The sequence below is a fragment of the Lontra canadensis genome, unplaced genomic scaffold, assembly GCF_010015895.1.
Source record: "Lontra canadensis isolate GAN:19392208 unplaced genomic scaffold, GSC_riverotter_1.0 scaffold194, whole genome shotgun sequence".
Classification (NCBI taxonomy): domain Eukaryota; kingdom Metazoa; phylum Chordata; class Mammalia; order Carnivora; family Mustelidae; genus Lontra; species Lontra canadensis.
In genome coordinates, this window is record NW_022631188.1 from 602,409 (window position 1) to 627,158 (window position 24,750).

Here is a 24,750-nt window from a genome sequence, read left to right on the forward strand (position 1 = left end):
CCCAGCTGGGATGTAAACGTCTGACTCCAATTTCCTTTTGTCTCAACTTCTGTGTGACTACAAGGCAAGGAAGATCCTGTTAAAATTAAGTACAAAACCCAGACCAGACCGGAAAATTGCCTGAGCAGACAAAACAATCTCAGCCACATAAGCCAAACTACATCTAGCTTATCTCATGAACACAAGGGAAACTTAGGTTACTTTATGTAAATGCTCTGATAATCATAAAAGAAACAAGCCATCTTCCTAAAACCGGTGTAAAATAATCACTCTTAAGCAATCCCTTGCCACCCGGAACCCCCCACTGCAATAACCATTATCATAAGAACTAAATAAACACAGCTTCCTCCTTTTCACATTATAAGCCAAATCCCGTGATGTCAGGCCCTGAGCTTCACATCGGCTTTAAATGTGAAAGCTCCCAGTTCATGAGCTGTTATTATATGCACAATAAACGCTTACTAGCTACTATTTTATTGATTACGTGGTTTTAATTTTGCTATTCTGATTTTCGATAACCTATAAGATCGTGCAGATATATAGAAGGTTCGCAGGCGTCACCTTGGGGAACTTCGGTCCAGGTGGGAGAAAAATGAAAAAAGTGGAATAAAGTAATAATGTTGGTGAGAAAGAAGACACGGTCAGATGGGTGACATGGTGCTGATCTCGAAATTTAGGCTAAGGGAGGGGAGATTCGACAGAAGAGGAATGAACTGATCGCAAAACTTGGTCATGAATGAAGAACGGGGTGTTTTACCATCACTGCTCTGGTAATCCCTGGTGTAGCCCCAGCTAGCGCATGCTTCGGCTCTGGGCTCCGGAGACCTCTTACAGAGAAGAGGGAAGAGAAAAGGAAGGAAAAGCTACAGTTCATGATAGAGCTTAGTTTGGACAGAATCCTCGCCTAAAGAAAGAAAGCTCAAAGAGGAAATACGTGAGCTGGGACACTAGGTTTTGTAAAGCCTTCACAAAGATCTAAGACCTTATAAAACCTCTGTAGGCCTAGAGAAGTCCTCAACTGCGTCGCGTAAGAGACAAAGAGTAGCTCTGAGTTTGGCCAATGTTTTGTGGGACCGTCAACTCCCACAGGAACCTTGTTATTGTTGTTGTTTTTAAGGTTTATTTTGAGAAGAAAGGGAGTGGTGAAGTGGGGATTGAGGGAGGGACGGAGACTCCAGGAGACTTGCTACTGAGTGCAGAGCCCCACGTGGGGGGGGGGGCAGTGCTCAAGACAGGGTTCCCAGCGGGCCTCCAACCCATGACCTTGAGATCATGACCTGAGCCGAAATCGAGAGAAGAATCAGTCAATAATTTCTATGATTTTAAAGTCTCCCAGGTGGTTCTGTTAATCAACCAGTCTGAGAGCCACTAGCCTGGAAAAACCAAGCACCCCGAGACTGGAGTGATTTATTGGCAGGATTTCACCCAAAAGGAGATATATCTACAGGTGGTCCACTGTATCGTTCTCCCCATCTTCTGAACACACACACACGCACACACACACTGGACAAGGTCCCCCTTCTCCCTGAGAAAGAGAAGGCCCTGAAGACCTTTGTCCCACAGGAAGATCTGACGTGCCTAGTCCGCAGCTGCCCCGGCGGCTCTCCGTGCCGCTGGCGCACAAGGCGGACACGTGCGGGGAGGGGGCGTCTGGGGCCCCCGTTAACAGGCAGCTCCCGCAGGAACGCGGGAAGCCACCTCTTCTGAAACCCTGTGTGGAGCAGTGTTGATTCAGGCTTGACCATCTCAGATATAAGTGGGAGCAAAGTCGGTGTGGAAACCTGGAATAAGGAGAAAGTACGAGGCAAAAGTCCACTCGGTTAGAATTCCACGACGTCCTTGCCGATGGAGCGGCATGGCCCAGTCGGTGACGGTTTCGTCTCCCAGCGTGAGGTTTCAGAACTCCAGCCGCTGTTAAAGCTTTCCTTTCCCCTACGTATTTCTCCTTCTTAGACAGAGGCTAATCAAGCCGGCTTTCTCTTACAGGTGCGCCTCCTCCCACACAGCTTCCTGTCTCCTCATCTGGCCCCTGAAGTCAAGACTCTGAGGGAACGAGGCCAGAGCCGCAGGGAGCCTGAGAACCGTTGGCGGAACACGGGCAACCCAGCGAGTCTTGTATCCAGCCCCCACTGCAGGCGGGAAGGCAACTTCAGAGACCCTTAGGAGGCCGAGGTGGGTGAACACATGAAAACGGAAAGACAGATTTGGAGATACAAGAAAAATGCAAACTGAATGTAGATTGACACAGAATTTGGAGCCACGTTTGGAGGTGGGAAGTGAGGGATAGGGAAGGACAGGATTTCTTCTGGGTTTTTGTTGTTTTTAGGTCAATTTATTTCTGTATTAGAAGCAAGGAACAGAAAATTCCTGCCACCATTATGTGGTTTTAGGCTCTGTGTTAGCATTGAGAACACCTGGACATGAATTAGCAATGAAGGTTAATACAATAACAATAAAATATCTCAGTCCCAGCCAGAAGATTAAGAGCTCACAATTAAACATCCTAAAACCTCCTTATCTTCTGATATCAACGGGCAATTTTGAGCCCTTCGCACTACCCATTCTCCAAGCCTCTCCTCTTCATAGCCTCATGAAAATGCAAAACTGAGGATAATGCTTCCTGACTCAGTTTGGAGCTTTCTGGAACCTCTCTACATTGTTTCTTAGATGTAATAGACTAAAATGAAAGGAAGCGTCATGGTTCCTGCTGGTAATGCCCACCTAGGTCACGAATAATGACGACTGGACTTGGGGTAGAGAAAAAGTCTGCAACGAAGGTCGCACAGACTAAAACAGAGAGTAACAGCAAGGACAGAAAAGGACTTCAGAAGTGGGCAGCATATGTCTTTGCATGGGCTTCTTTTTTTTTTTTTTCTTTTTCTCATTTTCATCTTCCTTTCTCCTCAATAATATTGCAAAATGGTAGCTCGGGTGAAAAAGCTGATTAATCCAGTGGCTACTTGTGGCTCATTTCTCTCTTAAGCGATCCCAATCACCCTGGGTAGGGCAGTCCACTGTTGTCAAGGAGCAGAAAATAGCAAGAAGAAAGGAGGTGAAGGGAGACAATTCCGTATCATCAGAGTCATGGGAAGACCAAGGAACCGAACTCTCTTGCACAGCCTCCAGCACCACAATAACGTCCGTCGCTAGCACCATCGTAATCAAGAATGCCATAGACCACTGCACTCCTTAACTGATTAACTAGACCCCCCAGGCCAGGCAGAAACCTCAGGGTCAGCTTCTGGACCAGAGTCCGCCTTCTCCCCTGGTGCCAGCCTCCTGAATAAAGGTCATATCTGTTTCCAGTCGCAACTCATCTGTTGAGTACTGGCCTTTCAAGAGACCGGGAGCTGAACTTGGGTTTCAGCAATGCTCTCCCCGAAGCTTCCCTGTACTTTAATCTCTGTGTCCCTCCGACACTGATGCTGAAGGGGGTTTTGTTTGGGTTTTGTTCTGCTTTGGTATCATTAAGTTTTGATGAAGGTCAGCCCTGTTTCTTAAATAATGTTGTAGCTTATTTGGCACCTCACATGCCTCTTTAAATCGTATTTAACTTCCCCTGTTACTCATATTCTGAGACCTAGAGAGAACTGCGATGAACACATCTCATGCTGTAGGGTAGCTGTGCTGGGTGGATGGTGCCCTCCCTCCAAATTCATGGGCTTCCTGGAACCTCAGAATGTCACTTGATTTGGAAATAGGGTCTTTGCAGATGTCATCAAGCCCAGATGAGGCCCTGAGGGCAGGGCCTCATTATTAGGGCCAGTAATGCAGGCTGACCGGTGTCCTTGCGGGGAGAGGGAATTGGGGCAGACACACAGGGAGAGGGCCCTCGAACACAGAAGCAGGGTTTGGAGTCGTGCAGCTGCAAACCCAGGAAGCTGGGAGAGGCGGGTGTCCAGCTCTCATAGAACCTGAGTCTGCCCGGACCGACCTTACAGCGCTCCGCGCGACCCGTGTTCCACATCCCCGTCCCATCATCAAGCCCTGCGGCCGGCGGGTTCTAACCTGGCCGGGGGAGTCAGACCTTCCCTGCCGAGAGTTTGGTCTGCTGAGCGGGTCGTTATCCTACTCATTGACTTTCATCGCAAACCGGAGACTGTGAAAGGCGTCCCCCCCGGGAATCTCCGTGGCTTCCGCGCGTATTCCTTTGTAACCCCGTTGCACAGGAATGCAACGTCTCTTCTCTGGGGTGTTTCCCAACAGCAGGGTTGCACCGGGCGGACCCTGACCCTTTCGCTACGATCTCGTGCACCTGGAGACGATCCCCGCAACCAGCAGGGTGGGGCCCGCAAGTACCGCACCTGAGGGGGTGTAGCTCAGTGGTAGAGCGCGTGCTTAGCATGCACGAGGCCCCGGGTTCAATCCCCGGCTCCTCCAGTGGGGGGCCCCTGGGGGCTTCTCCATTTTTACGGGAACTCGGTGGCTTTGATTCCTTTCGCCCTAGCAGGATCTGGCTGTCTGGGCACAAACAAGTCGGGAGGAGATCTGAATGCCTCGGGTACTATCGCTGCGGCTTTGGAGGAACCAAGGCCCTCGGAATTGCAATGAATGAGCGTTAAGTTTGCAGGAACAGGAAAGACAAAGGGCAATGGAAAGACAAAAAAGACTGAGAAGCCCTCGGACAAAATCCGCCGGACTTATTCCTTTTGGGCTTTATTCCTTTTTCTCGCGCTATTCTGTCAATAGAGAAGAAAACTTGCACTTTCTTTCCCTAGTCTCTGCTCTGCCCTATCCGCCCACACATGCCCCGCATGAAAAGAGAACACCGTCTTGAAGAGTCGAGGCCACGGAACTCGCAGGGAAACCGGGCACGCGTGGAGGTGCCGGGGACCGAACCCGGGGCCTCGTGCATGCTAAGCACGCGCTCTACCACTGAGCTACACCCCCTTGCGCGCGCGGCCTTGGGGCCCCACCCTGATGGCTGCGGCGAGCGTCCTCAGGTGCCCGACCCGGCGGAAGGGCCAGGGTCCGCTCGGCCCGACGCTCCCGCTTCCGCAACGCTCACAGGAAGAGACGGGCGTTCCGAGCTGCAGCCGCGGCGCTACCTGCTCGCCGCGCGCCGCCTGGTCCCCCTAGGGCGGTCTCAGGACCAAGTGTTCTCCTGGTCCTCCGCGTCCTTCTCCGATCTTCGGCGCGCTTGGAAATCTGTGAGAGGCGGCGCAGGGCGTGCAAAGACCCGCACCTGCACAGGATCAGGAAGAAAGGTGGGGGGCGCCGAGGGAGGAGGGTGGGAGGGAGGGAGGCGGGCACCACCAGCGGTGCCCAGGAAATCCCGGTCCAGGTGCGGAGATGAGGCTGCGGTGAACTACTCCACAGTACGGGTGTGAAATGAGGGGCAAGGAGTGCGTCAGCCCCTCCTCTCCGAAACCGCTGCGCCCCACGTCTTTGGAGAGGGGTGTCCTCACCGCCCCGCGCGCGCTTCTCGGGTCCTGAGAGCCGCACGGGCCGGAGGCGGGGAGGGCATTAGGAAACAAGCTCCTGTGAACAGTGCACCTCCTCCAGAAGAAGTTATTTCCGAGGGGAACTTGAAGGAAGGGAAAGAAACGCATCTGTTCTTTGTAAGCCCATTCCTCGCGCAATACACTAAAAATCGGTCCCTTCCAACCGTCATGACGTAGGTGTAGGTGCATCTTTGTTTTGAACTCAAGTTCCTTCCACCGAAGAGGAGACTCAGTGGTCCAACACTTACTAACGCGCAGACCGTTGCGAAGAAAACTTCTCCCTCATCAGAGGACTCGGACGTTCAATTCGTGCGTTTATTTCTGTTCGAGGGAGCTCCGCCCTCCACCCAGCGCGGGGCTCGAGCTCGCGGCCCTGGGCCGGATGCTGAACCGACTGAGCCACCCAGGCGCCCCTGTCTTTTGGTTAATGTTAATGCTCAGTGCCTCCAAGATTTGTCTAGTGGCTCGTGTGTCCTAAGCTAACCTTCACCTGCTGAGCACTTGCTTACCTTCTGGCAGTGAGAGACGGTCCAGGCTCCTCTTGTGATTTCCCTGCCCCAACCCCCGCCACTGCAAGTTCTTCGGGCAGCCCTGGTTCCTTGTGGGGATCGGTATTAGGAAATTAAGGAGGGGACTAGCTGTCTCACACTGTTTCCACGCTCCTCCAGCAGACAGAGCTGGGACCAGGCTCTTCTCTTAAAACTTTGTATGGCCCCGGCTTCAGGGTGGGCTGACCAGCATGAGTGGGTCTCGGGCAGGTGCCTTTCTGTCCAGCGTCATTGCCTTCCTCTTCATGCGGCTGGAAAGAGAATGCAATCCAGGGGCTTCCAGAATAAGGGAGCTGTATATAAAGAGTCTTTTTGTTAGCAGCTTCAGGTCCTTGGGACTCTGGGGGACGTAGATGACTGTGATTAAAACGCTTCTGAAAAAAAGAAAAAACAGAAAAATAGAGCAAGCGAGTTGGGGGTGTAGCTCAGTGGTAGAGCGCGTGCTTAGCATGCACGAGGCCCTGGGTTCGATCCCCAGCACCTCCATTTCCCGGTTTCCTTGGCATCTCCTGGTGCAGACACCTTTTGATCTTTGAGTGAAAAAACTCCAGGTTTCTGTCTGCAGTGCTCCCGTTGTTGGGAGGGACATGCTCTCTCAGTGAACTCCCTAGATAGACATTTTGGAATACAAAGTGGTAGTTGATGCTCATTTGCTCAAAGTCGGTGTTTTTATTTTCCATCCACCCGGAGCAACCACTGCTGTGTTCTATAAAGTCTCACACTCCACAAAAACCACGCTGTGGGGAAAATGTGCATTCGGAGAGCCAGAACCTCTCTGACCAGGAAGGGCAGCTCCTGACACAGTCGACCCACACCCACCTCGCCCTCCGGGTGCCCCAAACTAGCATCCGGAACCAGGTCAAGAGGGTCTCTCCTGGAGGTGAGGGAAAGTTTAAAATTAAAGGCCTAGGAAATCTGAAAAAGTCAGCCTGCTCGAGTGCTACCTGGGAGGACGGTTTCTCCTCTGGAACGGAGAACACGGGATTGCCCTGCAATGAGCAGCGGCACTAGCGGGCTGCATAATTTGCTGGTCCTGAGCCCTGCGAACCGAGCAGGTGACCGTCCCCTCATGACAGGTCTAGAGACAGGTGTGACAGGTTGGGGAAGTCCATCCCAGCCAAAGAAGCAGGCCGCCCTCTGTTCCCTCGCCATCTCCGGGAAGACTGAGAAGTGCTCAAGGATGCGGGTGTGAGCTGAGAAGGCAGACGCTGCTCCCTGCCACCCGGCCCTGTTTGGATTCTAAAATTAAAGAAGTGACCAGAGTGCAGGAAAAGTTCCCCATCCCACTGGCCCTGAGCTCAGACTCTGGTGTTGTTGTCAGAGCACCGCCTCTTGGAAAGGCCACAAAAGATGCAGAGCAGGTATTCTAGGAACTTAGGGGAGCGTCAAAGAACGCAGACGCACCTTGTCCCCCGACGTGGACAATCGCTTTGTGCTTGTGGGACAATCCTACCTTCTTCCCCAGGGAGTTTTAAATCCACAGTCCCCATAACAATAATAACTTTGATGAGTCCTCATGAATTTCATCATGCCACCCAGTTCGTCAGGTAAAATAGTTTTGATGGCTGACCTAAACCAGAAGAAAATATTGCACAGGGAGACCTGAGGGCAAAGCAAGAGATCTGAGCGAAGGAGAATGGCTATTCTCGATCACAAAAGAGGTGACTGGTTTGGTTTGTGTTAATTCAGCGTTTGTGGCAAATAACACGACCCTTTTAGGAAACCAGACTGCTGCGTTAATCAAGAGGCTCTGTGAAGGTTTTGCTTCAGGAGTTTCGGAACCGTGCATCTCTCCCATCCCATGAATGTGGGCCACATTGGAAGTCATGCCCAATCACCGGTTGTCCCCGGAATTAACTTACAAACTCCAGGGGGTGTGCTCCACCCAAAGTAAATGCTCATTTCCAAGCATTTCCCCGCCTCTGGGTTTCACACAGTGACCGGCCCAGGAAGACACACCTTCCACTCTCCCCTCTCCCCTGGTGATTCCGCCAAACATGTTCCAAGAAGATCACACTCTTTCATTTTCCCTCCAAATATCTTCACTCCTTAATTTAAATTCTGTACATATTGTAAATACATAGTTATTCATAAGAGAGAAACATTTTTATGTCACACTACAACCTGTAAACAGAGTGGGTTTTTCAATTTGTTAGGAGTGTTAGGAGGAATCCGAAAGAAAATTCTACATCACTCAAGGTTTGTATCTATTGCAGAGTCCCGAGAAGATAATTTCCTGAGGGCAGTGATTCCTCACCTTTGGTAAGATCATGTTCTTGAAATCCACACTACACCTGGATTGTGGGAAAGACGGTTTTCTCTTCTAAGGGAGATGGCTGTTGATCAGTTACCACTTGTAGGTTCTTCCGGGAGCATCGTTCCTCAGACCCTCACGTCTTCCCAATATCCCACCCCTGGCTCTCTCCCCCATCCTGTCCTTTCTCTCAGCATTTTCTCCACCTTCATGGCAGAAGTCAGCCTCTGGCTCAGGCTTCTCCACCCCAGACGCTTGAGCATGTACACACACGTAACCATAATCACGGGCGTACCTCAAAACCAACTGGTCTTTCTGACTTTGTAATCTATCCCCCTTTCTTTCTTTTCTTTTTAAGATTTATTTATTTATTTGACAGAGAGAGAGAGAGAGAGAGAGAGATCACAAGTAGGCAGAGAGGCAGGCAGAGAGAGAGGGGGAAGCACGCTCCCTGCCGAGCAGACAGCCCGATGCGGGGACCGATCCCAAGAACCTGAGATCATGACCCGAGCCGAAGGCAGAGGCTTAACCCACTGAGCCACCCAGGCGCCCCTCTATCCCCCTTTCTGATAAAGAGCTTGGTACCCAAACTGCACGATCCAAACAGGACTATCACACATCCATCAACTGCGCCAGCTGATCAGTTCTGGTTGTGAGTCCATTTAAAATTTTTAAAATAAAATCTAAGGTTTTTAAAAAGATTTTATTTATTTCTTGTTTATTTGTCTATTTATTTGAGAGCGAGCACAGGAGTGCGCATATGCATGAGGTGGAGGGGGGAGCCCAGGGAGCGGGAGAGAGAATCTCAAGCAGACTCTGAGCTGAGCGCAGAGCCCAAGCTGGGGCTCGATCTTATGACCCTGAGCTCATGACCTGAGCCAAAACCAGGAATCAGACACCCAACTGAATGAACCACCCTCCCCTAAAAATCTAAAGTTTAATTGGAAAAATGTTAAAAAGTTGGAGGGCAAGAATTCCAATACACCACTCAGGAACACACGTTGTTGTTGTTGTTGTTTTTAAAGATTTCTTTATCTGTCAGAGAAAGAGAAAGAACACAACCAGGGAGCAGCAGGCGGAGGGAGAAGCAGCGTCCACGCTGAGCAAGGACCCCGATGCAGGACAGGACGCTGGGATCATGACCTGAGCGAAAGTAGACGCTTAACTGACTGAGCCACCCAGGCGTTCCTGCAACACATTCTTTAATTCATTTCTACCTTGAGGTTTTGTCTGTGTGTGCATGTAGGGTGAGGGTCAGTCAAAAGACACCATGAAATGTCCCAGAAAAGAATCTCTATTGCGTCTGCGTGCGTGAATGTGCTGTGTGTGTTCTTACGATGACACTGGGCCATCTTGATTTCTCTGGTGACATGGCAAAAATTATTGAACATCTCTGGTCATTTTAACTGAGCCTTTTAATTTTTCCTACTGCCAAACAGCCTTGCAGATGACATACCATCACTGGTAGAGTTTTGCCCTTGTCTGGAATGTCTAAATGTTAAGGGTTCCAGGAAAGAACAACGTTTAACATTCTTAAATGAAGGGTAAGTCCACTACTGAGATTAGAATACTAAAAACTGAAAGCAGACAAAAACTAAGGTCATAAAAATTCAGCTATGAAAACCCAATTTCATCAATAATTTCTTTCTTGGTATTCTTTGGTATGGACACATTTTATTTTGCCATATGTTCATTCACTTCTGGGACATCTTTGATGCAACCTTTGGCTAATGTCTTGGCAATCACAGTTTTTAATAAAGTATGATTTTGTAACAGCCTGCATCACTAAATGTTATTATGTAAAATATTATGTAAAATATTGTAAAACAATGTTATTATGTAAAATTATTATGGAAAATGTAAAAAATATGTAAAATTTTAAAAGTTATGTAAAATAAAATATTATGGGGTGCCTGGGTGGCTCAGTGGGTTAAGCCTCTGCCTTCAGCTCAGGTCATGATCTCAGGGTCCTGGGATCGAGCCCCGCATGGCATCGGGCTCTCTGCTCGGTGGGGAGCCTGCATTCCCCCCCCCACTTGAGATCTCTCTGTCAAATAAATAAAGAAAATCTTTAAAAATAATAATAATAAATAAAATATTATGTAAATAGTAAACATCTGATCTTGGATTCAATCTTCCTTTCAAAATATTCCATTAGTTTTGAATATATTTCATGTTTTGGTGTTAATGTAACTTATTTTAATGACTTTGTTGCTTGATTAGCCAACGCTTTTCTGCAAATACTCCCGAGTGCACTTCACCATCAATGAAGACTGCAAAGCCAAATTTAACCTATGAAAGACCACATTTCCACCTAAAACCAGCAGGACCAATTTTGGTCTTCATTTTTTGCAATCATTTATATTCTCATCATATTGAGATACTACTGCTTTTTGACAAAAAAAAAAAGTCAAAAAGAATCTAGTTTAGTCTTCAATAAACTAGGTTGAAAAATAAATTACATAGGGGTGCCTGGATGTCTCAGTCAGTTAAGCATCTAATTTCCACTCAGGTCATGATCCTGGGGTCCTCAGATCCAGCCCTGAGTTAGGCTCCCTGCTGAGTGGGGAGCCTGCTTCTCCCTCCCTCTCTGGGGTCCCCCTGCTAGTGCTCTCTCCCTCCCTCTCTCTCTCAAGCAAAATAAATAAAATCCTTAATAAATACATTCTTTAATAAATAAATGATATAATTTTTTGAATTTTCTTTTTTAAAATCTAAATTCAGAGCACCTGGGTGGCTCAGCAGGTTAAAACCTCTGTCTTCAGCTCCGGTCACGATCCCAGGATCCTGGGATGGAGCCCCACATTGGGCTCTCTGCTCAGCAGGGAACCTGCTCCCTCCTCCACACTGCCTGTTTGTCTGTCTGGCAAATAAATAAATAAAATCTTTAAAAAAAATAAAATCTAAATTCAATTAACATATAATGTATTATCAGTCTCACAAGTAAAGGTCTGTGATTCATCAGTTGCATGTAACACCCGGTGCTCATTACATGAAGTGCCCTCCCTAATGTCCATCACCCAGTTACCCCTTCCCACCACCCACCTCCCCTCCAGCAGCCCTCAGTTTGTTTCCTGAGATTAAAAGTCTCTTAGTGTTTGTCTCCCTCTCTGGTTTTGTCTTGTTTTATTTTTTCCTCTCTTCCCCTATGATCCTCTGTTTTGTTTCTTAAATTCCACATATGAGTGAAACCGTACAATAATTGTCTTTCTCTGACTGACTTATTTTGCTCAGCATAACATTCTCTAGTTCCATCTACGTAGTTGCAGATGGCGAGATTTCATTTTCTGATGGATGCATAGTATTCCATTGTATATATATACCACATCTTCTTTATCCATTCATCTGTGGATGGACATCTAGCTTCTTTCCATAGTTTGGCTATTGTGGACATTGCTGCTATAAACGTTCAGGTGCATGTGCCCCTTGGGGTCACTACATTTGTATCCTTAGGGTAAATACCCAGTAGTGCAATTGCTGGGTCGTAGGGTAGCTCTGTTTTCAACTTTTTGAGGAACCTCCATGCTGTTTTCCAGAGTGGCTGCACCAGCTTGCATTCCCACCAACAGTGTAGGAGGGTTCCCCTCTCTCCGCATCCTCGCTGGTATTTGTCATTTCCTGACTTGTTAATTTTAGCCATTCTGACTGGCGTGAGGTGATATCTCATTTTGGTTTTGATTTGTATTTCCCTGATGATGAGTGATGTTGAGCACTTCTTCATGTCTCTGTTGGCCATCTGGATGTCTTCTTTGCAGAAATGTCTGTTCATGTCCTCTGCCCATTTCCTTTTTTTTTTTTTTTTAAGATTTATTTATTTGGCAGAGAGAGAGAGATCACAAGCAGGCAGAGCAGCAGGCAGAGAGAGAGGAGGAAGCAGGCTCCCTGCTGAGCAGAGAGCCTGATGTGGGGCTCCATCCCAGGACCCTGGGATCATGACCTGGGCTGAAGGCAGAGACTTAACCCACTGAGCCACCCAGGCGCCCCTCTGCCCATTTCTTGATTGGATTATTTGTTCATTGGGTGTTGAGTTTGGTAAGTTCTTTACAGATTTTGGGTACTAGGGCTTTATCTGAGATGTCATTGGCAATTATCTTCTCCCATTCTGTAGGTTCTCTTTTGGTTTTGTTGACTGTTTCCTTTGCTGTGCAAAAGCTTTTTATCTTGATGAAGTCCCAAAAGTTCATTTTTGCTTTTGTTTCCCTTGCTTTTAGAGACATGTCTTGCAAGAAGTTGCTACAGCTGATGTGGAAGAGGTTGCTGCCTGTGTTCTCTAGGATTTGGATGGATTCCTGTCTCACATTGAGGTCTTTCATCCAGTTTGAGTTTATCCTTGTGTATGGACTCAGTGAATGGTCCAGTTTCATTTTTCTGCATGTGGCTGTGCAATGTTCCCAGCACCATTTATTGAAGAGACTGTCTTTTTTCCATTGGTTAGTCTTTCCTGCTTTGATAAATGACAAAATTCTAAAATTCTAATTTAGCTACCAATGTTAAACTGTAAATTTGTAAAATGGACTTAATTAAAAGCATTTAAATATAACAAGATACAAAAAGACATGGGACACTGGGTGGCTCAGTCATTAAGTGACTGCCTTTGCTTAGGTCATGATCCCGGAACCCCATGTCAGGCTCCCTGCTTGCAGGAAGCCTGCTCCTCCCCCTCCCACTCCCCCTGCTGTGCTCCCTCTCTCGCTGTGTCTCTCTCTGTCAAATAAACAAAGTCTTTTTTTTTTAAAAGATACAAAAAGCACACTTGTAACTTCTTAAGTCTTCATACGCTTTTGGGTTAGTTGACAAATTAACCCTAAAATATCACCTGCCATAACATGGTCCCATTAGATAAGACAAGAGAAGGGAAGGAAACCAAAATTTGCCACCCAAAATATACCACTCTGACATAAAAATTACTTTGAACAGAAAGCAGTTAAGAAGCAGCAAACACAAGAAAAGCTCTGTCTAGCCCCCATTTCTGACTCAAGTCAGGACATAAATTCTCCTTTTACAGGAGACTGAGACTTATCAGCCCAGAGAGGCACCAGAGGAATCTGCAAACAAACCTTCCCATTACTTTCCTCCCGTAGATCTACCTTCCCAGTTCTCTACCCTTAGAGCCTCAAACTGCTTCCCTCTGGCCTGTCATTTCTCTGCATTTACTGTTCTTTGTAGGAGATGCTGAGAAGTTCTAAGCCTCCGCTTTCAGTTAGTGTCCATCTAGGTTAATCCCGGGTGGTACTCACTGCACATATTAATAAACTCTGTTTTTCTCTTGCCAATCTGCCCTTCTGTTATAGAGTCCCAGCTGCAAACCAAGCTTTGCCTCCCTCTGCCAGCCTGCTGCTCTCCCTGTGCTCTCCTCGCTGAGCAGCCGGACAGCCCTCACTGGAACCACACAAGGCCGGATGCTTCAGCTCCCCTGGTCATGCACCTGGGGCTCAAAGCTAGTAAGAGAGTCTGCATTTGTCAAGCCCTTATCTCATTCCACGGAGACCAGCAGCAAATACCGGAAGCCAGCTGGGACGGTATTTTTCTGAACTCTTGGATCATCAGAGAGCACAGCTCGGTGGTCGGGAGCAGGACATGAAGGGCCCCCAGCCTGGCCCCGCCATCCCTGCCCTTCCCTTCAGTCTCTCAAACCAGCTCAGACAAACCTTTCTCACTTTCCTCTCTCCCTTTCAATTTACTCACTTTCCCCTACTCATATCAAAGTTAGGTTCATGCCCTCCGTGGATTGCCTCTGCCCCGGACCCATTTCAACGCCACGGGCCCCAGATTACTGGCGAGGCCTGTCCTTCAAGGAACATCTGAGTGAAGGAAATGAAACAGGGACATCTGGCTCATGCAGGATCTCCTGAACCCGAGGCCACAGGCACGGCAGCTTTAGATCAAGCCTGAAGACGCTCCTCCACTGGCGATATATGGAGGCGACGAAAGGAAAAGAGCAGGGGGAGGAAGAAACAGGAAGAGTCTTAGTCTGTCATCCCTGAACCGGCGTTGCTTTTGCAACAGCACCAGCTCAGTGCCACAGCTGCGGGCTGAAACACAAACCCACCCGGTGACGGTCCCTCCCCCTTCTCCACCCCCTGTCCAGTCACCAGACGGAGTGAGTCATTCGTGGGCTTTTCCTGAGCAAGGTGACCGGGTGCCCCACAGGAGAGAACTAATCACTCCTTCTATCAACTCGGTGCTTCCCAGGTTGAGAAACATGGAGGTGGAAGTCAGGGCGCCACAACAGGTCTCCCAGCCTTACCCGATGCGGGTAAGGTACTCAGCTTTCGTCATAAAGAACTCTCATCCCTCCGCTCGTCCACACAGCATGACAGGCCACATCCTCCCCACCAGCTCCTGTGCGGTGTAAGGAATACAAGGATTTCATGACTTCAAGTCGTCCCTGTCACCCCCTCGGACACCGGCTCCCCGGCTGTATGAAACCGTGCTGTTACACACCAGCTCCGATCACAGAGAGCACTGGAGGACACACGTAAAGGCTTTGGAGTCCAGCGAAGGTTAGCAGGACCACCGACCGGGAGCACGATGTTCCCGAGGCCATCAGCTCCACAGCAGGACTGAGGCCCATTTCCTCCCTCTGATTCCTGCAACCCTGAGTCCTGATGACAGAGTTACAGCGCCATAAACCGGTCCCTGGTTCAGAGCATTTCCCACCTCTCGGATGTCTTACCCTCGCTCCAGGGGAGGCTGTCTGTTCGCTGGTACCACACCCCATGTTTGAAAGGTTGTCCCCGCGTCCCGGCCGGCCAGTTGCTCGCTTCAGAGTGATGGCAACATGGCAAGACCAGCAAACTCCAGAATATTAGCCCACTGCCACACCTCCTTTGCTGTAAAATGGTTTTATTATCTCAGAAGCAATGCTGTGGAATGCCGTGGAACATGAGACATTCCGTAAACTCGTGGATGGTGGTTTTGAGGGAGCATCACGAGAGGTAGAGGCAAATCAATACTGGGGTAAGTATCTATTTGGGTGAAAATATACACGGTCTGATCCTCTGGTATGGTTGTGGCCAAACGTCGTGAACCTGACGCAGGGGGTGTCACCGGCTCCCCGTGGAATGACAGCATATGGAGGCTCGGGGTTTGCGACAGCTGTACGGAATGCTGGACAGAATATTGTCGTGGGCTCCAGAAATCTGCCGTCTCGCATCTCACAACAAGCTTTTAGAGAATGTGTACACGTGTTTGGAATGTGTTTCCCCCACGGCTTTGGTGCTTTCGGACTTGGGACTTGGTCTTCCCAGCCTGAGAATCCGGCGAGGTGGCCAGTTCCAATTCTGGACCGTCCTCGAGGGTGGCCGTGTCGCGTTGTTGACTGGAGACCTTCCATCTTCAGACACCAGTTAACTGGAGGGGGTCGGAGACCCGACATCCTGGTGTGGAACATGGGAGGCTTCTGTATGGAGCCCAAACACGAGCCTTCCTGACTCACCCTCCCCCGTGCACCCTCCTTGTGACCACTGTCGTCCCAGGACATGCTGGGATGCGGAGCCCTGCCGTAGAGACCACCAGCAGGCTCTCAGAGAGAACCCTAGATGGCTAGCTTCAACGCCGGGATCGCTGCAGGTTTCCTGAACACCCGAAAGCAGTGCTGTGTGACAGAGAACACGGTGAGGGTTGATGGAGGGAGGGGGAAAGAGATGGGCTGCCCAGGGGATGGGCACTAAGGAGGCACCTGCTGCGCGGGGCACGGGTTTGTATGTGAGACATGGGTCCCTGCACTCTGCTCCGGAAACCAGCACTGCACTGTGTGTACACGAACTAGAATTTAAATAAAATTTGAAGGAAAACCCCAGAGAAACACCCTACGAGGCTGCAGATGTAGGCTGAAGAAACGTACCACGTGTAAGGGCCACAGCAATATACACTGTTTCCTCCCGCAAATGCTTCCACTGGGACAGCTGCTTGGATTTCCTATTTCTGCCCAGTGATGAGCGCTGCTCTGCACGGCCGGCATTACCGTGCAGATTAGGCAAGACCACGCCATGCCTGGAAGCCCGGCGCTCACCGTAACTTGGCGACTTATGCTCAGGCACTCATGCTCTCCCACAGCCAGCAACAAGCCAGAAACTAGTTTTTAAAGAGCATAATAATTTGCAGAGGATGCCATAGTTTGCCCCTGAATCCCAAGGGTCTGTCCTGTGATTCACTTACAGAAGAATGCTAGAACTCCAAATGCTTCCTGGCCCTGCCGACCAAAGACAAGCCCTGCGTGAGGCCTATGTGGCTCTGCTACCACGACTGCCAGAGCAAAACACCAGACATTCCACGGCTTAACCAAAGGAAGTAATTTTCTCACAGTTCTGCAGGCTCCAAGTCCAAGATCAGGATGTCAGCAGGTCTGGTTTCTCCAGGCGTCTCTCCTTGAGGCAACCTTGCTGTGCGGTCACAGGTCTCTCCTCGGTCTGCACATTGTCTGTGTCCTTGCCTCCCTTCCTACAGGGACGCAGTCCTTGCAGGAGTCACCCTGGATTAGGGCCCACCCATATGACCTCAATCTTACCTTAATCATCTCTTTAAAGGTCCTATCTCTAAATACAGTCCCAGGCTGAGATCCTGTGGGTTGGGACCTCAATGTACAATTTTGGAGAGACAGAATTCAGTCCCAAACAGTGGCCAATTTCTAGCTGCGTAAAGAGCAAACTGTGTTTTACAGCAAAAGCTGTGCCTAAAGCAGCAGCGACCCGCCAATTTGTCCCAGTGATGGAACTGGAACTGTCGCTGGGACGGCAGCCAGAACCGAAATCACCACTTCCTTAAGTTCACAACCGCTCGCTGCCACACTCCGTAACTATTTGTCTTCTGCACAGACCAGCAGGCAAGCTAAGTGGACATGTGGTAAGAACACCTTCCTGTACAGCTTTCATGTCCTTGCTGATGGCACTTGTCTTGAGAATTCTTCCAGAACTGCAATGTCCTTTGTGTCTACTATTTTGGCGCGTAGAGGACTCATGGCTTCCAGCTGGCCTTTCCCCACCTCATATCTCGCGTGCAGGAATCCAGTCCAGGCCTCGTTGAATGAAGAGGAGCTTGGCTCCATGTGAGAAGGGAACTTGGTACACAACGAAAAATGTATATGGTGAATATTTCTGTTCCAGTCCCCCCCAAAGAAAGTCCACTCACCGAGGCAACTGTGTGCTGAAGACAGAATGTGTGGAGACTACTGAACATGACTCTGAGCCGACATTAATACTGGAACACAGGATGCCACTGTGGTCTCCCGGTCGGAGAGGTGTCTTATACACGTCGTGTGGTGGATAGAATCAGGCTTACTTTACTGCACATCTATTTGAATCCTTGAATCTGCCCCATAGGTACTTCCCAGGACCCAGTTGGAATAGATACACCCAGCCCCCTCCCGCATCCCATCACAACAGGATTCACGGGGTCGTTTTTACCATAGCACATACGACGGCCACTCCTGCACAGCAGAGCATGGCCACCACAGGGACTTTTCAGGAAGAGGCTGTTCTCTCCTCACCAACACAAGGACTCCGAGAAGATAGTCCACTGGAGCAGGAGTTTCAGCAAACTTTTTCCGTAAATGGCCAAAAAGTAAATATTTTAGAATTTGCAGGTCACATGGCAAAATCAAGGATATAGGTACTTATATAAAACAGAGAAAAAATTTCCACTTTTAAAAATGAAATTAAAGTATAAATAGTTGAATCCAATTATTATTACTAATAATAATTAGAAGAATGGAAATATCTTTGGGGATAACATTTGCTCAATTGGGGTTCAAAGTTACTGCTCCCCATCATCAAAATTTCTCAGCATTTTTGGAGATAATGAAAGACAAAGGAACAAAAAAAGAGAAAAATGACGAACCTCAAGAAGTCTTTCCTTTGGTTTCCTTTTTTCTCCGAGCGGTGCCTGGGTCCCCTCACAGGATGCGGAGGAGAGAAAGGCTGCGGGGCTGGACCTCACCGCCGCGCCCCCCGCCCCCCTCCTCCGCTGCCCGCGCTCCCGACGCCCGCACCGCTGCCCTCCCCCGCCCCCTCCTCCACCTGCCACCCCCCGGCGCCGGGAACTGGACCAACCTGCGCCCACGGGGCCTCCGAGCCTGTCCGGGTCGGCACAGATACCGCACAGCGGGACAGTCACACTTACGGCATCCAGAACCCCGAACGAAGGCTGAACCCCGTCCGCGGAGTGCAGGGGTGGGGGAGAGGCACGGAGAGGGCGTGCGTGGGTGGCCGGAATAGCTCAGTTGGGAGAGCGTCAGACTGAAGATCTGAAGGTCCCTGGTTCGATCCCGGGTGCCGGCAGGCGAGCGTTTTGGTCCCTGCGAGGTGGTTGCGGCTCCCGGGAGCCCGGGGCCGGTGACAATGTCCATGGACACAGTTAGCCATCCTACAGCGGGGACTGCACGGCCCCTGACCAAGGGGCTGGCGGTGGCGGCCCACTTTTGTTCTTCCCCCGTGTCCTGTAAGACCCGGGGGGAAGGAAGGCAGCAGACGCTCCGGGCGGACACGCACCCGACCCTGACGAAGGTGGGGACCCGTCGCTGTCGCCGCGGCAAGTGGCGCGCGCGAGGCGGTGCGGAGGGGGCGCCACAGGCCGTGTCCAAGCAGCGCGGGGCTGTAGCCCGCAAGCAGCGGGGCAAAGTGCGTGGGGTGTGAGTGCGGCCCGAGCCGGCGGCAGTGACTACTCCAAAAATCTGTAAAAACTGTGTAAAAACAGAGCATATTGTGAGAGGCGGAATTTATGAAATCCGGACTTCACTGTGCATCTATTAAGTCTTGTTGGCCCACAGGCATGTCCTTTCGTTTACAGTCCTGGGCGCCCGGGAGCCGCAACCACCTCGCAGGGACCAAAACGCTCGCCTGCCGGCACCCGGGATCGAACCAGGGACCTTCAGATCTTCAGTCTGACGCTCTCCCAACTGAGCTATTCCGGCCACCCACGCACGCCCTCTCCGTGCCTCTCCCCCACCCCTGCACTCCGCGGACGGGGTTCAGCCTTCGTTCGGGGTTCTGGATGCCGTAAGTGTGACTGTCCCGCTGTGCGGTATCTGTGCCGACCCGGACAGGCTCGGAGGCCCCGTGGGCGCAGGTTGGTCCAGTTCCCGGCGCCGGGGGGTGGCAGGTGGAGGAGGGGGCGGGGGAGGGCAGCGGTGCGGGCGTCGGGAGCGCGGGCAGCGGAGGAGGGGGGCGGGGGGGCGCGGCGGTGAGGTCCAGCCCCGCAGCCTTTCTCTCCTCCGCATCCTGTGAGGGGACCCAGGCACCGCTCGGAGAAAAAAGGAAACCAAAGGAAAGACTTCTTGAGGTTCGTCCTTTTCCTCTTCTTTTCGTCTCTCATTATCTCCCAAAATGCCGAGATACGGAATCCAAGGACGGCGCACATTCGCTGAAGGAAAACAATCTACATGAACACGGCCAGGCTGGACACTCGTCACAGCTTTCCCAACCCGCAGGAGAGCAGCTGCCCCCGGGGTGAGGACAGACGAGTCGGCAGCGCCCGTCGCAGCCGAACTTCACAGGAGAGGAGGCGGCAGGAGGAGGAGACGCGCCCGCCACTTCCCTCCTGCGTGCGGTCTTCATCTGGTAGACGACCCCCCACAACGGCCGAGGATGACGGGGAGGGTCTCCTCTGGGTTTTTCAACACCAGGGGGTAGACGCCCGCTGCCGGGCTCCCGACCACCCTGCCGGGCCGAAAGAAGACCGTGGCACTGCCCGCCCGCCCGTCTCCGTTTAGCTCCGGGTGGTCTGGGGTCCTGGGTCCGGGACAGCCCCGCCGAGCGCTGGTGGCGGCGGCTCGGACCCCGGGAGCAGAGGAGGAGCCCCGCGCCACGACGCAGGACGCCCGGAGGCGCAGGACCTGGTCCGCAGGGACGCCGCGGAGCCTGGGGACTCGCCGCCCACCTCTGGCCTCCGTCTGCGCGCGCTTCCCGGAGGCCGCATCGAGAATCTGAGCCAACTGCCACGAGGTTGTGCAGCGCAAGGCGAGAAGACCACTGGGCGGGTGTGCGGGCCACGGTTGCTCCCGTCCCGGTTGCTCGGGGCAAAAGAAAGGCCAAGAAGGGGCGGGTCTGCTCAGAAACACAGCTGCGCGGCAAAATCCTCCTCGGATGTGGGAATTCCAGTGCCCCCCACCCCCGACGTGGCTCCGTGGCTTAGCTGGTTAAAGCGCCTGTCTAGTAAACAGGAGATCCTGGGTTCGAATCCCAGTGGGGCCTGGGCCGCTACAAGCGTGTGCTTCTTGCTAATCAAGGAGGCGTTTCGCCAGTTTTCTTAAACTTGGACTTGCTCATTCCATTTCGACCATAGGGCTCCCTCCATACACTCCTCAACCCTCACCCCTTCAGCCCCGACTTGCAAAATGGCACTGATTCTGGTATAGCTGCACAAAGCAAAACTGCTGCGAAAGCAAGGAGCAGTAAGGTGACACTAGCATGCTTCCCTGTTTTCTTGATGCGTCTTTTTGTAAATACAAACCACGAGTTCCCTTGGGATTTTCCGGGCAATGTTATCTCGGGTATTCCAACCCCGAGTTCACACAGTTCACGGACAGACTCATTGAAGTTCAGAGGGGAACTGTGGACGTGACTTTAACACGATACTTGCCAGTGCGCAGGAGATCATAACTCAGCTGCGGGTGTGTGCGGAGCCTGGAGTGGCCATGGGGTAGATGTACTGAATCCAAGAGATGTGAATGTTGATGGCTGGTGATCTGCACGGGTTACAGCGGGGGCGCGCGGTGCCAAATGAAAATGTAAGGTCCCTCATCCTAAACAGCACAGAAGTCTACGGCCCACTGTCTGCTTGGCCTTGCGCAGGTCTTCGCCACCCGCTGCACCCAGCATCAGACTTGGCCCTCCCTCCACGGGTGTAAAATCGGGGCTGACCCCGGCCGAGCGCTAACGGAAATCCAGAATCTCTGCCTCGGTGCGCCAAGGCCTCGCTTTGATTCTTGTGCAGTAAGAATCTAAGGTATAATGCGGTCGCTCTTGGGGGCACGTGTAAGCAGGTTTGTGGCTTTCACCATGACATCGACTCTCCCTCTTGGCTGTCCCTGTGACCCAGCAAACGAATGAATGAATGAATGAATGAATTTATTTTAAAAGGAGAGGGAAAGTGCCCTTAAAAGTGGTAATAAAATATAAAGTTTTTTCCCCTTTCTTGGTCTCTCTCGACCTGTTAATTTATTTTTCACTTGCTGATTTAATGTCATTCTAATTAAGTGGACTCCACTTGTGAATTATCAGCAGGAATGTTACTGTTCACCCTCACCTCACACATCAAGATTCACGGGGCCTGGGGATCGCTGTTTGCAGAAGGAAAAGCAACGAAAGCCAGATGCGCACACTGCCCTCCTTTCCTTTGTTCAGATGCCTGTTCGGCTGTCCCCTTGAACATCAATTACAAAACACAAATTCAAGGTGTAATTATTGTCGAGTTTCAAGATGGCAAAAATAGGTCTCGGGGTGGCAGGCCGGCTGTCTCTGAGGTGGACAAAAGCTACTCCGCCTGCCGAAACCCGGGATCGAACCAGGGACCTTTAGATCTTCAGTCTAACGCTCTCCCAACTGAGCTATTTCGGCTGCCTGGAGATAGTGTTTTCCGATATTTATTTTTCAATACTTGGGATTGTTTTCGTCTCTATTTTAGGGGATTCCGGATTCTTCAAATGCCGCTGTTGAAGTGTCCAGCACATTATCCACCCAGAAACGGGGGGCATCTATTATCTTCCACCCATAATGCTTGGACCCAGTTCCTGGCAGCGGGAGACGGTAGGTGGAGGAGTAAGACACAAGAGAGGTAATAGGGTTCCAAAACATAAAGCCTTTCCTCTCTTCCTCATCCTGCCAGTTAACCCAGATACATCTCAGAAAATTAAGGAAACCAAAGAAAAAATTTCGCGGGGTCCCATGCACAGGAGAAAATCTTTGTGATCTTGGGTCAAATACTTTGTAGATATGACAACGAAAGCATAAAATTATATAAATTTAACCTCATCAAAAAATGTTAAATCCTGCTCTGTGCAAAGCATGTTTAAAAGAACAGAAAGGCAAGTCACAGACTGGGAGACAACCTTTGCAAACCATATATCTGATAGAGGATTCACAGCTAGAATATATAAAGGGCTCTTAATAGTCAACAATAAGAAAACCTGATTTAAAATACCCAAATAGCAATGTCTGAGTGGCTCAGTCAGTTAGGCTGCTGCCTTTGGCTCAGGTCATGATCTCAGAGTCCTGTGATCGAGTCCCACATTGGGATTCCTGCTCTTTCTCTGCTTCTTTCTCCTTGGCCCCTGCCTGCTTGTGCTATCTCTCTCTCTCTGACAAATAAACGAATAAAATGTTTTATAATAAAATAAAATATCAGAATATTTAAGCAGAGGATGTCAATGAAGATATAAGGACGGCAAAGAAACAAAAGATGCACGACATCAGTCATTAAGGAAATACAAATTAAGCCCATAATGATAGACCTTTGCAGTTATAAGAGTTGTTAAAATTAAAAATGCTAGCCATACCATATGTTGGTAAGAATGCAGAGGAAATGAAACTCTCATACACCATCAGCAGTAATGAAAAAGAGGACTACTTTGAAACGGTTTGACAGTTTCTTAAAAAGTTGTAGTTGTACCAACCCCATGATCCAGCCATGCAAATTCTAAGTATGTATCCAATGGAAAAGAAGTAAAACTGTTATGCGCATACAAATTCTTGTATACAAATATTCACATCAGTTTTATTTGTAATCACCAATAACTGGAAACAACCCAAAGGCTTACCATAAATGAGTGAACGGATAAACCAGCTGTGGTCTGTCCATGCCATGGAGTACTACTCAGCACAAAATGGAATAAACTACTGATACATTAAACATGGGTGATCTCAAGATAATTATGATGAGTGAAAGAAGTAAAACCAAAAAAGTAAATATGATATGATTCCATTTGTATAAAACGTCAGAAAATGCAAACTAAACTACAGTGACAGGGAATTAGGTCAGTGGTTGCTTGGGAATGGAGAGGCAGGGAGAAGGAAGGAAATTGAAATTAAACATTTTCTTCCTCTCTACTTCTCTCCCTCCCCCCTCTCTCCTCCCCCTTCCTTTTTCTTTTCTAGATTTGCCAGCTGTCCGCAGGGTGAAGACTATTTCTCAAGATATGGAATGAGGGACACAGCACAGTTGGAAATAAGCAATAATCATTTTCATTCTGCACATAGGCTGTCAAAGTGCTTCCTTGGTTTTCTGGAGAAGATATCCTGGTGTTGAAGATGACTGGTGAGCAAGGCAAGGTTCAGTGTAGAAAGTGAAGGAAGAGAGTAATAACAGACCAATGACACTTGAAGAGGTGGGTACAGACAAGACGGTCAGTGCAGATTAGGTAGAGTGATCTGTGGAGGAGAAAGACACCGTAGAGAAAAAGAATGAAGACAAGTGAAACTCCCAACCTGAGACTCTCCAGAGAATAGTAGTCAAAAACAAAACAAAACAAGACAAAATACAGGCATTAGGATAGTAAGAAGCTCTTAAAGAAGACTAACCCCAGCTGGGAAGAACCTGGGAGCTGGAATGGTATCAATTTGGACTTAGAATTTACTATACTTGGGTCTAGCAAAAAAAAAAAAAAATCCAATTTAGAAATTGTAGAACTAGTACCATTAAGAGAATAAATTTTCTGACACACACACCACACAGCCTTGCCAAAGAATACAGAAGATAGTCATATTTCCTAATATATCACAGAAGAAGCAGCTTCCGCCTGGGGGTGTAGCTCAGTGGTAGAGCGCATGCTTTGCAGGCATGAGGCCCTGGGTTCGATACCCAGCACCTCCAAAAGCACTTCCTTCTTTTTCCTATCACCAATGTTCTCCACATCCGTACACTCCTTCTGGCATGCCAAATCTTCTTTTCTGTTTTTGTTTTTTTGCTAATTCTTTGTTTAAAAGTGATTGGTGTGGGCGCCTGGGTGGCTCAGTGGGTTAAGCCGCTGCCTTCAGCTCAGGTCATGATCTCAGGGTCTTGGGATCGAGTCCCGCATCAGGCTCTCTGCTCAGCAGGGAGCCTGCTTCTCTCTCTCTCTCTGCCTGCCTCTCCATCTACTTGTGATCTCTCTCTGTCAAATAAATAAATAAAATCTTTAAAAAAAAGTGATTGGTGTGACATCAGAAGGAAGAAAGGAGACAGAAAGTCTTATTCGACATCTGCAAATGCAACCAGTATTGTCACCTGGAGTACCATTTTACAATAGGACTTAAGGAAGATCCACAGTAAGAGGAAGAGAGAGGGAGAGAGGAGGGATGAGTGGAGGAGAGAAGGGGAGGGAAGAGGTGGAAGAGGGGAGAGAGAGAGAGGGAGACCAGTGTGATTTCTTTAAGCTAATCCTGAAGACAAGGGCATGAGAAAAATCAGGTGATGTGAATCCAGCTGTGTCTGGAAAACACTTTGGACTGCAAGCTGAATGCCTCGGACAAATGACTCTCCGGATCCTTTATTACATACCAGAAACAGAACACATGAATTCAAACACGGACTT

At 49.7% G+C, this 24,750-nt stretch overlaps 8 non-coding genes across 8 annotated transcripts; 5 read left to right on the plus strand and 3 right to left on the minus strand.

Annotated features, from left to right (window-relative positions):
- The first annotated feature begins 4,308 nt into the window (after positions 1–4,308).
- TRNAA-AGC lies at positions 4,309–4,380 on the plus strand. Its single transcript has one exon. It is a non-coding gene; the product is annotated as a tRNA-Ala (tRNA).
- Positions 4,381–4,818: 438 nt separating this feature from the next.
- Positions 4,819–4,890, minus strand: TRNAA-AGC. Its single transcript has one exon. It is a non-coding gene; the product is annotated as a tRNA-Ala (tRNA).
- Positions 4,891–6,406: 1,516 nt separating this feature from the next.
- TRNAA-AGC lies at positions 6,407–6,478 on the plus strand. The gene has a single exon. It is a non-coding gene; the product is annotated as a tRNA-Ala (tRNA).
- Positions 6,479–18,450: 11,972 nt separating this feature from the next.
- On the plus strand, positions 18,451–18,523 carry TRNAF-GAA. The gene has a single exon. It is a non-coding gene; the product is annotated as a tRNA-Phe (tRNA).
- A 559-nt stretch (positions 18,524–19,082) lies between these two features.
- TRNAF-GAA lies at positions 19,083–19,155 on the minus strand. Its single transcript has one exon. It is a non-coding gene; the product is annotated as a tRNA-Phe (tRNA).
- A 1,205-nt stretch (positions 19,156–20,360) lies between these two features.
- On the plus strand, positions 20,361–20,434 carry TRNAT-AGU. The gene has a single exon. It is a non-coding gene; the product is annotated as a tRNA-Thr (tRNA).
- Positions 20,435–21,726: 1,292 nt separating this feature from the next.
- On the minus strand, positions 21,727–21,799 carry TRNAF-GAA. The gene has a single exon. It is a non-coding gene; the product is annotated as a tRNA-Phe (tRNA).
- Positions 21,800–23,978: 2,179 nt separating this feature from the next.
- On the plus strand, positions 23,979–24,050 carry TRNAA-UGC. The gene has a single exon. It is a non-coding gene; the product is annotated as a tRNA-Ala (tRNA).
- The last annotated feature ends 700 nt before the right edge of the window (positions 24,051–24,750 follow it).